A 13,955-nucleotide genomic window follows, 5' to 3' on the forward strand; every position below is an offset into this window, starting at 1 on the left:
TCGTTTAACTAAAACTAAACGATCGTGTAGAAAAGGATAAAACAATCGTGTAGCAAAAGAATTAAAAGAAAGCGTGCTAAACGATAGTGTAATCAAATTTTGTTACAAATTTTGAAAAAAAAATCATTCAGATTTGAGTTCAAATCTAAATGATTGTATAACTAAATTAAACGATCATGTAACAAAATTAAACAATAAAATTGAAAAAATAAATTGTAGTCATATCTAAACGATCGTTCACCAAACAATATCCAAATCTAAACGATCGTGTAACAAATATATTACGCGCGCGTTGTTGACGACATGGTTGACGGAATATTTTTGGTATTTTACACGGTGGGCCTCTGCGCTCTTTTCGTTATCGAAATTGTTATATACAGTGTAAATATTTTGTCACCTTTTTATATCTTTGAAGAGACACCTTATAAAATCAATTGAATTAAAACTTTACATCTATCCAACTCTCTTTATCATGAATTTTAATTCCTATGTCATATATACCTTTTATATTAAAGAAATTAAAACCTATAACATGCATCTAATGAGATAACAAATATATATAACAATTATATTTTAAACTAATGTCATGCTTCATGCATCATTCATTTTCATTAACATGATGAAAATAAAACGACCTAATTAATATACATGTTTTAATCAGACATTAAACTATATAATATAAGGACACTCCCCTTAGTCTATAAGCATGATATCCTTAAACCTAAGGTAAATATATTCTATAGGTCACACTTTTAAATTCTAAAATAACTTGGATATATCTATAAAGCTATTTTCATCTAAAGAAATTCTAGACTTCCTTAAAACCTAAAGGAACGGTTTAGAATATTCCAAGAGAAATCTAACTTGCACATTTAAGTCATATAATTGATATTCTAAAAGAATTTTTAGAAGAGGTAGTGTTGTCCTCTACTTTGGTTAACTTAGATTTAGATTAAAAAAAGAGAGATATTGAAGTTTTAAACCAAAAACTCAGTTTGGGTTCACACATTGATTCAAAGCAAGAAGAGTTGTTGTTTCACCACATGTACATATCCCAAAAAGGGGTAGGAGAGAGGGTAGATAGAAAGAATTTATAGATCAATTTAATTAGACGCCAAACGAGGCCTTGTAGTTTGTAAACGTAATTGAAGAAGAAGCTAACGCAACAAAGACGACCATTCCAGAAATGGAAACATAACATAAAATGTTGGTTTTTTCACATTCTTCTACAAACCAAACATATATATTTCTGATCTCATTCCAAATGGAGATCCAAAGTTAGGTAGCCCATGTGAATGTCTTCTTTCCCTTCCCCACATCTTGAAATTTCAAAAAAAGAAATCAAAATTAAAAAGGCTCTAACTTCAACTTTTTAGCATCCCAATGTTCTCTACATATTTAAGATAGAATCGTTTAGTCAACATTTTTTACTTACATATATGTTTTAATGTGCTAAAATACAAAACTAATGCGTCAGAATGTCAAATAATAGTAACTAGATGTGTCGTGACGAACTACTGTCTTGAAAGCAATTTCGACTGACCACAATGCTAATCGTGATGCCGGTTGCTCCCAAGGTTAACATAGTTTCCCAGTTCAGATGTGCACTCATTGGAACATGGAATAGAAACAAAACCATAAACTTAATTAGGACTTCAAAGCAAGAAGAGTAGAGAATGTGGAATGGAGAATGGAAAAGAGAGAGTTGGAGTGAAAAATGATTTTCTGTGTGTTGATTCCAAATGAAATTATTCCAATTTGTAGAGAACCAAGGATGGGATGATGTGGCCAAGAGCTATCGTCGGAAAAGCAAGGTCGAGAGCGAACGTCAGAACGATAAGACCAAGACGGACGTACGCACATTGAACGATAGGAACTAGGCGACCAAAGACTGTGTAATAGTGCAACACTTGTCCAGACTTGACAGTGAACGAAAGAGATAAAAAAGTAAATTTAAATTTACTGAAAAGTATAGGCAATAAAAATTACACACTATTTCGCACGAGCACCCAAGCCCACCCATCCAACCAGATCAATGGCAACAGCGACACACGTGTAGTGACAAGGTTACACTATCACCACTAATACAATTTGAATTCCCCTTTGATTGCTTTGGTGTATATACCCACTTACCACTCCAAAAACTATAAATATGAAATAATTTATCTTAACTTTATTAATGGACCAAAATGCACATATCATTTTTAACAAGTTTACCATGCATGATATATTTTAACTTTGAAGTTAGAATTCTTTCTTACTTGAGATGTTTTATAGAATACCTCCTCAAAACAAATCATAAACTTTTGAAGTAGAGTAAACTTTAAATTTTGCCGACCCCATTAAATTTGAAAAGTACAATGTGAATTATCAACCATGGAAATAATTTGGTATCTTTCTTTTCTTCTTCTTCTTCTTTTTTTTAGGAAGATTGGATGATGTTGATAGGTAAAACTGATGTAAATAATTTTAGTTGGACTATAACAATATCTCATAGTGTTCAAAAGATTGGATACATGCATAATTTTGGAAAAATATTAATCTACACTGCTAAACTAAATTAATTAATGATTGTATCCATATTTGAATTGATCTTAAATGTTAAATATCTAAAACAAAGGTGTAAATTGATATAGTAATTAGGAAAGGTTTAGAGTTATAAATGATGGGTGATCCTAATAGTGTATAATTTAAGAATATTTGTATGCATTTAAGAATGTGTTAAAGGTAGAAAGTTTGAATTAATAGTGAGGATTTGGGTTAAAAAAAAAGGAAAGACAGTAAGTCTGTAGCATTATGAGAAAGGGCCGACACAAGCTTTGAGTAGAAGCATAGTCTTCCACATTCATCTCTCATATGTCCCTCAAATACAAATATTAATTATTCAATAATCCTTTTCTTTTTTAATCTTGAAAACATAACTCTACCACGTGTTTCAAATACAAACAAATACATTCTCCATTTCCTTTCCCCCTTATTTTAATATATATGTATATGTGGTTTCTGTTTTTCTTACTTCTCTAGTACCCCTAAGTTAATAGCCATACACGAACTACTATTTTGTTTATTTGTGTCAACTATTGAAGTGCCATTTCACGTCTCTCTACTCCTGTCCAACAACATTTTAACACATTTTTACCTTTGAAATAATGTTTGAGGAAATTGAGTTTATTATTCTATCCAGATATCATAATATAATTTATTTTCAGAACTAATTTTATCGTAAAATAAAATTTATATTTTAAAATTAATTAGTTAGAACTTAGTTTTCATTGTTAAGATCTATCCTTTGATAAAATTTTCATAAATAATTTATGAATTAGGTAATTTAAAACAATGGGCAATATAATTATTGTATTGAAAATTGAAAAAACAGTTGATTATTTTATTAATCATTTGGGAAAGATATATATGAAAAGATGAGAAAAAGTAATTTAAGTTGATATATTTCCAGTGGAAATTTAAAGTAGCCCACTTTGTCCTTTTAAGCTTAATTGGATCTTTGAATGAAGGTTTTTTCTTTATAGTTAACCCCCCAGAAGGCTTCTCTCCACCATTATACGTATACTTACTTTAAACTTTAAAGTAGCCCTCCAAGGCATTTTCTTTTGCAAAATGAAGGTGAGTTTAACTGTAATTAAACAAATATTGCATGTATTTTATTTATTTGTTTGTTTTTTCTTTCTTTCTTTCTTTCTTTTTTTCTTTTGATCTCCTGACCCTTTAATTTTGGTAATTTTGTTTTTGGGTTTCAGTTGTTGAGTTGGATGCAAAGTAAACTCCAAGGAAAAGTAAAATTTCAGAACAAAGGATCATATAATTCTTCAAACCCTTCAAGTAAAATTAATTTGCACTACACTTTAAATTTCTCTCTCTCTCTCTCTCTCTCAAGTAATCAAAAAACATTTACTTTACTATTAACTCATCATTATTTTACATTACATAATATCGATTATGATACATATGCCATACCATAAACAATCCAGCTATTGAGCAACCAGCTGAAGAATCCAGTGCTTCCTTGCCTCTTGGCTTACTAGCAATTGGAACTTTTGGCAACAATACTAACGAGGTCAAAGTATTGAAGACCGATGTCGAAAACGCTGTCATCGACGCTAAATCTACATCGAATGAAACCGACGATGACAACGACAGTTCTCTTAAAGATGTCCCTGAATTAGAAGAGGAGTTGACAAAACTTTGGCAGCAAAACTCTCAACTTCGTGAAGAGGAAAGTGATGATTTTGATGATGATCAAACAGAAGAACAAGTTGTGAAAAAGAACATTGGTTTAGTGGTGAGGGAATGGCAAGGAGATGTCGAGAAAAATAATGATCCTCCCATATCCATTGTGAAGAGATCTGTAACATTTTTGGTTAAGAAGATCTTTATCTGTGGGAGCGGTTTTGCACCGTTGCCACCGTCGCCACCGCCGAACTTCATGGACAGACCGCAAGACGCAACGATGAAGAAGGTACGTAAACAACCAATAATTGGTTATGTCAAAAGATAATTATTGCAGTAGATGACAATTTTAGGTTAATGAGAAATTGTATACCACACTTTTTAGTTTTTATTTTTAAAATTAGTATATTTTTTTAAATTATTTTTTACGGTCAGCTTTCTTAAAATATTATTAAAATTTCCAATTTATCTGACTGTTTTAGAAAATTTAGTTTTCATGATACATCTAGCTACATAATTTGATTACAATTTTTCAAATCTTATTTACTTTTTTTATCTTTTCAAAATCATTATTCAAATCTTCCCAAATCATTCGCTAAATCTTAACTAATTTCCAAATTTTATTTAATTGTGTTTTATTTTTTCAAAAAATTATTCCAACTTCTCAAATCTTCCACCAAATCTTAACTATTTTTCTTTTTTACTTTGGTGTCATGTCCCGAATGCACCCTAAACCTCATAATCTTGACTCGAGCCTCCTTAACGCCTCATGATGAAATGCCAAAACGATCGACTGAAATCCCTTTTCCTTGAATTGGAGACGATAAGAAATAAAAAAGGATTTAAGTTGAGTGTTCTGCGTTTCATCGCGAGGCGTCAAGGGAGACATTGTCGCGTCACATCTTGAGGTTTAGAGTGCATGCGGGACGAAGCATGCCGTTTGTTGTGGTTGAGTAATGTGAAAGAAGGTTTTGGGTTGAAGAAGAGAAGAATTAGGAAAAGCAAAAATGGTGGAAAAATTGGTAAAAGTAGCAAAAATTAGATACGATTTGGTCAAAGATTTGAGAATGATTGAATAATTTTTGAACATATAAAAAAAATATTAAACAAGATTAGGAAAGATTATTTAAAAACCAGTAGAATCTCGGTCTAATATTGTCTATTGAGATACACTGAAAAATCCAAAACAATCGATAAGTTGAAAATTTTGGAAAAAATTTAATATTTTAGAAAAATATCGATGGTCGATTTCGTCCAAGATTGATCAAGAAAATAGTTTTACAAGATTTAAAAAAATGTGCTATCTTTTAAAACGAAAACCAATTGTATGCTACTTTTTCCAATTTCCGTTAATAATTAAATGTATAGGTAACAATTTTCAAAAATTGGAAGTATAACAAAATTAATTATCATTCATAGATTTTTATTAGTAATATCAGTAAATGTGTTATATTTATTTGTTATATTTACTAATACTTTAAGTTTGATTGTTATGTTTATGCAAGTGGGTGTATGTGATATATAGTGTATATATATACTCAATTATGGTTGATGAATAATGTACGCCAACAATTGACAGATCTTGAGGATGATGCTGGAGAAGAAAATTTACCCTAAGAATTCTTCTCAAATGGCTTCATTGAAGAGATTCCTAGAGGAGAAAGAGAGAAGAGATAAGAGAAATGAAGATGAGGAGAACTAATTATATGATAATTGCAAGAATGTAAATTTAGGGTCAAAACCCATAGAATAATAACGTAAAAGATAGAGTATTATTTTAAATAGCCAATAGCCATAAACTCACATGATCTTATTACCCTTTTTAACAATAATTGTCCCCAAGGGTTGGAAAAAATGTATCCCAACCTCCTCATTTTTACGCATTAGTAACCATGCATTTTCATTCACCTTAATTCTTCTCAGGAAGAACTAATTCTTAATTATCCATATGTTTTACTTTTATCTTTAAAACATAAAAAATTAGGTGGTTTAATTTGAGTATGATTTCAATATATGATATTATATAGCAAGATAACTTTAATTAAGTTAATTTACCATTATAACTTTAAAATATAGATGTAGATTAACTATATACATTAATTCAATGCCGATTAAGTACGTCTTTCACAAAATTACCAGCACCATCACACAAACCATCAACATGACATATATAATAACTAGCAATAAGAAAAAACTAAACTTGCACTCATTGTATGATAAGTATTAATGTATATATATTCTATTGTATTTAAGAAGATATTATCTTGAAGATATCATCCTATTTTGTATTATTTGTTGCCTTTCTTACCTCATAGAACTTGTATTTATCTCCCCTTCTCCTTGATGTAAATATACAAGAGAAAATATTCAATAATAACTTTACATGGTATCAGAGCCTTCTTTAACCTAGGTTACTGTTCAAACCGCCGCTGCCGCAACCCATCCGACGCCCGCGTTCGCTGCTGCCGACACTCATCCGATGCCCGCGTCTTCTCTGTGCACTTCCAGATCTCCGAAGTCGTGCCAGTTTGTGTGCGTGCGAGCCGATCTCCGTGAAACCCAGTTGAACCCGAGCCACCGCATCCGTCGATACTTAGCCGCATCACGCTCCAGTCTTCGACCTCCGTCGACGCTCCGATCTCCGTGAAACCTATCTCCAGTCGTCCGAAGCCGAAAGCCGAAAATCGCTCCATTAGATCTCTTCGCTTTTCGTCTTTGTGTGCCTATCCGACCCAAAAGTCGAGCGTGCGTCTCCATCAGTTCTGACGCTGTCTCTTCACAAACCCGAAGTCGAAATCAGACTCGAAAGCCGAGCGTGCGTCTCCATCAGATCCGACGCCATCTCCTCACAGACCCGAAGCCGAAATTCAAGTGTGCGTCTTTATCTCCGTAAGACCCGAATCCGAAACCCGCTCCATCTCATGTTTCCTCACGCCGAAAACCCGACCCGAAACCGCACCCAGCCCCTAGCCTGAAACCCGACTCGAAACCGCCCCTAGCCTGAAACCCGACCTGAAAACCCCCTTCTTTTATTTAGATATTTATTTAATTATTGTCGTTCGCTGACTTGGTTTCTTCTTGTGAGTAGATGGAGAAAAGTGAAATTGCTCGTCCAATTAGCACAATTCTTGATGGCTCTAATTATATTACATGGACAAATCAAATAAAAAGTTTCTTAATTGGATGAAAATTATGGCGTATTCTCACGGGTGATATTACCAAATCGACCAAACAAGACAAGGAAGATGATGGCAAATTTATCGAACGCCTTGAAGAATGGGACAGCAAAAATCATCAGATTATCACCTGGCTTAGTAACACATCAATTCCTGCTATCCATACACAATTTGATGCTTTTGAAAGAGCTAAGGAGTTATGGGATTTTCTGTCTACACGATTTAAGTCCGTCGGATTAGTGCATTACTATCAGTTTCACAATAATCTTGTTAATCTTAATCAAGAAGTTGGTCAATCAGTCAATGAGTATCTAGCCGTGCTTCAACCTATCTGGACTCAACTTGATCAAGCTAAAATCAGTAAAGATCGTCTTCGTCTTATTAAAGTCCTTATGGGACTTCGTCCAGAATATGAATCTGTTAGGGCTGCCTTGTTACACCGCAGTCCCTTGCCCTTATTGGATGCTGCTATCCAAGAAATATTATTTGAAGAAAAACGTCTTGGCATCAATCTCTCTAAACATTCTAATGTTGTTCTTTCCAGCACTTATTCACCACCTGGAGCATCAAGCACATTTGTAAGAATTGTAAGCTCACTGGTCATAAATTTATTAACCAGGTACTGCCATAAACCAGGTCATATTCTGGATAATTGTCCCATAAAACCACCTCGACCTCAAAGCTATTCTACAAGAGCAAAGAACTTCACTAAACCCATGAACTCCTCTGTTGTTGCTGCTACTTCAGATAATCCTACCACCCCACAGTTTCAGATAAGTGATCTCCAAAGTTTGCTAAATCAGTTAATTTCATCATCTTCCTCTGCACTTGTCATCTCACCAAGTAATCGATGGCTTCTTAACTCTGCCTGTTGCAATCATATGACATCTAATTATTCTCTTATGAACACTCCTAGTCCTGCTAAATCTTTACCTCCCATTTATGCTGCTGATGGCAATTGTATGAATATCACCTACATTGGCACCGTTAATACTCCCAGTTTGAATCTTCCTCATACTTACTGTGTCCCAAACTTAACCTTTAATATCTGTTGGTCAATTGTGCGACCTTGGCTTAACTGCCTCTTTTTCTCTCAATGGTTGTCAGGTTCAGGATCCGCAGACGGAACAGACGATTGGGACGGGTCGCAAAGTGAGAAGATTGTTTGAGCTCCTATCACTTCAGGTCCCTTCTCCTTCCTCCATCTCTACCCCTGTCACTGACTCTGATACATATCAGTGACATCTTTGTCTTGGTCATGCCTCTCCAGAAAACTTGCGTCATTTAATTTCTATTAACCATTTAAACAGTACTACCAAGTTTGTCCTTTTTAATTGTTTAAATTGCAAACTTGCTAAGCAACCTGCTTTGTCTTTTTCTACATCCACTTCTATATCTGATAAACCTTTTGATTTAATCCATTCTGACATTTGGGGCCCTGCCCCTACCTCCACTGTCCATAGTTATCGCTATTATGTTTTATTTATTGATGACTTCTCTCGATTTACATGGATTTACTTTCTCAAACACCGCTCTAAATTATCTCGCACTTATATTGAGTTTGCTAATATGATTCGCACCCAATTCTCTTGTCCCATCAAAACCCTTTGCACCAACAATGCCTTGGAGTATAAAGACTCCATTCTTCTATCTTTTCTCTCCCAACAGGGCAATCTTGTTCAGCGCTCCTGCCCCCACACTTCTCAACAAAATGGACGTGTTGAGCGCAAACATCGCCAAATTCTTGACTCAGTACGTGGCCTCCTTCTTTCTGCCTCATGCCCTGAGAAATTTTGGGGTGAAGCAGCTCTTACATCTGTCTATACTATCAATCGTCTTCCTTCCTCCGTTCTTCAGAATATCTCTCCATTCGAAAAACTATATGGTACTCCTCTCAACTATTCTAATCTTAAAACCTTCGGTTGTGCTTGCTTTGTTCTTCTGCATCCTCATGAACACACTAAACTTGAACCACGTGTCCACCTCTATTATTTTCTTGGCTATGGCACAGAACATAAAGGTTTTCATTGCTGGGATCCCCTTTCTAATAGACTTCGTATATCTCGTCATGTCACATTTTGGGAGCACACTATGTTCTCTCGTTTGTCCTCCTTCCACACCTCCTTCTCTAGTCCTCAACCTTTCTTCACTGACACATCTATTGACCTTTTTCTTCTCTCCGAGTCCCCTCTTGGTAATGAGCTTGCTCAATCTGCACCTACTTCGGCAACCTCGGACCAATCATCCATCTCTGATGGTAGTTCTGAACCTACTCCAGACACCCCTCCTTATCGTTCTACTCGGGTAAGGGAACCTCCTATTCATCTCCAAGATTATCACTGTTTTTCCACTATTGTTTCCCTTGTTGAACCTACCTCTTATCAAGAGGCTAGTACTAACCCTTTATGGCAGAAAGCGATGAATGATGAATTACAGGCTCTTGAAAAGACGCATACTTAAGACTATGTTGACTTACCTTCTGGTAAAAGACCCATTGGTTGTAAGTGGATCTACAAAATCAAGACTCACTCTGATGGTACTTTTGAGCGTTATAAGGCTCCTCTTGTAGCAAAAGGGTATTCCCAAGAATATGGTATTGACTATGAAGAAACATTTGCTCATGTAGCTCGGATGACGTCTGTTCGTAGTTTATTAGTTGTTGCTGCTGCCAAGCAGTGGCCTCTTCTTCAGATGAATGTTAAAAATGCTTTTCTTAATGGGACTTTTTCTGAAGAAGTCTATATGAAGCCACCTCCTGGTACTTCTTCTCCTCCTCACAAGGTGTGTCTCTTGCGTCGTGCACTATATGGCCCCAAACAGGCTCCACGAGCTTAGTTTGCCACATTTAGCTCTGATACCATGTAAAGTTATTATTGAATATTTTCTCTTGTATATTTGGCGTTCTACAACAGGCTACTGCTTCTACTTAGGCGATTCTCTCATTTCTTGGCGTAGTAAGAAACAAAGTGTTGTCTCTCGTTCTATTGCTGAATCAGAATATCGTGCTCTTGCTGATACAACCGCTAAACTGTTATGGCTTCGTTGGCTTCTTACTGATATGGGTGTTCCCCAGCAGATTCCCACTCTCCTTCATTGTGATAATCGTAGTGACATCCAAATTGCCTACAATGATGTTTTCCATGAGCGTACAAAGCACATCGAAAATGATTGTCACTTCATTCGTCATCATCTCTTGAGTAACACACTTTTTTTGCAACCTGTCTCCACCACTGAGCAACCAGCTGATATCTTCACCAAAGCCTTACCATCTACTCGCTTCAATCAATTGTGTACCAAACTCAAGCTGACAGCTACTCTACCACCTTGAGTTTGAGGGAGGGTATTAATGTATATATATTCTATTGTAATTAAGAAGATATTATCTTATTTTGTATTATTTGTTGCCTTTCTTACCTCATAGAACTTGTATTTATCTCCCCTTCTCCTTGATGTAAATATACGAGAGAGAATATTCAATAATAACTTTACAATAAGAATATATTATATAGGTTTGGGAACCATTTAATTTTTCAAATTTTAAGTTTATAAGCACAAATGGACTTATTTTAATTTCCATATATCATCCAATTTTTATAAATGCTTTCAACCTTCAAACCAAGTTTTGAAAAATACTCAAAAAAAAAAGTTTTGTAAAGTTTGGTCACAAGAATTCAAATCTAATTTTCTAAATAAAAATATTGAATGTTAAGAAAAGAAGCCCAAATCTCCCAAAAAAAAAAAAAAAAAAAAGCAAATCGAAACTCAATTTGTTAGAAAGTAAGACAATATTAATGATTCTATTACTCCACAACAAGATTGGCTACCTCATAAACATTGGGCTGATTGAGTTTGTTTTACGGTAATGTAAAATGTTATGGCATCTAGTGATTTTAGGGTATCCAAGGATAACCTATAAAAACATCAGGAGAGGTTTGGATATCTTTTTAAAACATAGGTTTCTGGTTTCTAGAGCATCCGCTTTTTACCTTTTCAACCCTTCTCTTTTTTTTTTTCATATATATATATATATATATATATATATATATGTGTGTGTAAACATCACTCATCTTATTTTTCTTTTATAATTAACACAAATATTGCCAACCATGTATTTCACTTTTTTTATTGTTCTATTATAGTTTTTATCTTTTGAAAAATATATTCAAATTCAAAATTTAATTAATATTTATTTAATAAAAATACTTAAATTGATATATATTATATTTGTCACACTCCCTTCCAAACCCTTTTCTTTCAGCCTAAGAGATGATGTGAAGCTAGAAAGTATCATTCTACTCCTACAACACTTATTGACAACTTGGTAATTTACTAACTTGTAACTTTAAAGAAATCGAATAAACATGCAATCTTTTAATATAAACAAACTTCGAACAACTATATAATACTTGCAACACATAAAACTGAAACCCAAACTCCAAAATATACATCACGACCCTTTCTCACAACATGTCTGACAAAATGTAGGATGAAGATGTACAAAGAACAAAAGAGTCCTAAAAAACAGAAAAGCAAAATGGCAGCTGTAGGTTAGACTCGAGAATCACAATCCCCGCCTGGAAAGTGGAAAACATATGAAAGTATGAGTTAGAAATATGCTTGTAAATCAAATATTAAGAAATCTTAGCAAAACAGTAAATATTTAGAAATACTTATAAAACTTTCTCATTACTGTAATACCTATCTAACTTACATTGTAGTAAGGTTTACCTAATACTCTCAATGTCTTCGTCATAGTGGGGCTTGCCCAGCACTCCCCATGACATCGTTGTCGTGGAGTAAACTCAACATCAACAATGGTCTTTATTTAGACTAGACACATTGTAGTAGAATTTAATCAATACTATCAGCAGTCCTTAAATATTGAAGTGGTGAATTCTTCATCATGCCAATGACAATCTCCCTATGTGTACATGGTAACATTCTCCAACGAGCTTAATATTATCTTTGATTATCTAGGGTATAGAGTAAAACAAACCAAACTTATAAAACTTAAATATAATAACTTGCTCATGTTTGCTTCTAAAACATTTCTTTGAACATATTTAATTTAAGCATGACATATTTTTGCTAAATGTCATGCTTAAAACTTTAGCTAAATCAGATTAGCTAAATCACATGCTTTAAAAACTAAATGTAACATAATAGGAACATGCTACTAACAATACATGTTAGATACTTTATAGCTTGCTTCAATACTTACTAGGAAATCCATGCTTAAGTAGAAGCTTAAATACTTTATTATAATCATTCTTATATAGGAACTTAAATTCATTTTGTCAATCATGGGTATAGGCTAGACCCGTTAGGTTTATAAGCTTGCCCTATCTTCTCTTGGCTTGAAATAAGAGAATTAAATTTTTTAATTAATCCTCTTTGCCTTAAAAAATATCCACATATTTTAGAAGTTTAAAAAATGTGAAAAACAGCATATTGACATCAATGAAACTGCCCAAGCACAAGGTTGGCTGACGAGCAAGGCTGAGCATACACACAAGCCATGGCATAGCCCTGGCGACATATGCTATTAATCTCACAAGTGACCTAGACCGTCTTCCCATGCCATGCTCATCTCGCTTAGTGCCAAAGACCTAAAATGCCTAGAACAACTCACATTAACCTCACTTTATGCGTATATCCTCCCCTAGCAAGTTTTGGTGTCTTAGCTCACCTTGCTCTTGCAATGTCACCTACCACATGCACACTAACCTCACTTGACAGCCCACACAACCATACTACCTGACATGCAACACACTTACTTGCTCAAGCCTTAAATTTGACCTATTTTATCATAATTTCCAGTTTTCACATCTAAAATTCTTAACTTCAAATCTAAGCATCAAATTGAAAAACATCCTTGTACAAAATTGGTTACTAACCCCTTAACTAGCTTACCTAAAAATTTTATCCTAAGATTCCAAGTAGAACGCCAGCTAATTTCTAATCTTCAAAGACTGCTATGAGTTCTTTTGAAAATTGAATTACTTGTGGTTTCTTCAGCAATTCATCATTTTCCTCAACTTTCCTCAACTTTTCTTCTTCCAGTAGTCCTCACATAAAAACTACACTTACAGAGTGTTCGTTTTAGACTAGAACATCAAATTTTCAAGAGGAAATGTGAAGAATTCTTAATCTGAAGTCCACTTATTTATAGAGTCGTCTTCATGGTAACTTTTTGACACCTCTTGCTTAAGTTAAGCTGGTGTTTAACCTTAATCTGCCACTTGTACATCACTGAATCGACATAATGATCCTGTCTCTTGTCTATCGACTCACTTTGGTCCCCGAACACCAAAACATGCTCACCTAAGGCCTTCCCTCTTACTCTTGATGTTGCCTAGACTCACCCCATATTCCAAGGTCAAAGTGCCTAGCTCTTCTTCTCGCCTTCTAACTTGTGACTATACTTAGGTTGCCTTAGAGGTTTTTTTTACTTGCCCCAGCCCTTACTTGACTGCCTAGCTTACTTTTAACGCCTAACAACTCTTCTTTGATGTTTCATAGGGTACACTTGAGTGTGTTGGCTTGCTGCAACTTACTCTCATGTTTGGCCGCCTACACATGATTCTTAAGCGA

The sequence above is a fragment of the Cucumis melo genome, chromosome 4 (genome assembly GCF_025177605.1).
Source record: "Cucumis melo cultivar AY chromosome 4, USDA_Cmelo_AY_1.0, whole genome shotgun sequence".
In the NCBI taxonomy this organism is placed as follows: domain Eukaryota; kingdom Viridiplantae; phylum Streptophyta; class Magnoliopsida; order Cucurbitales; family Cucurbitaceae; genus Cucumis; species Cucumis melo.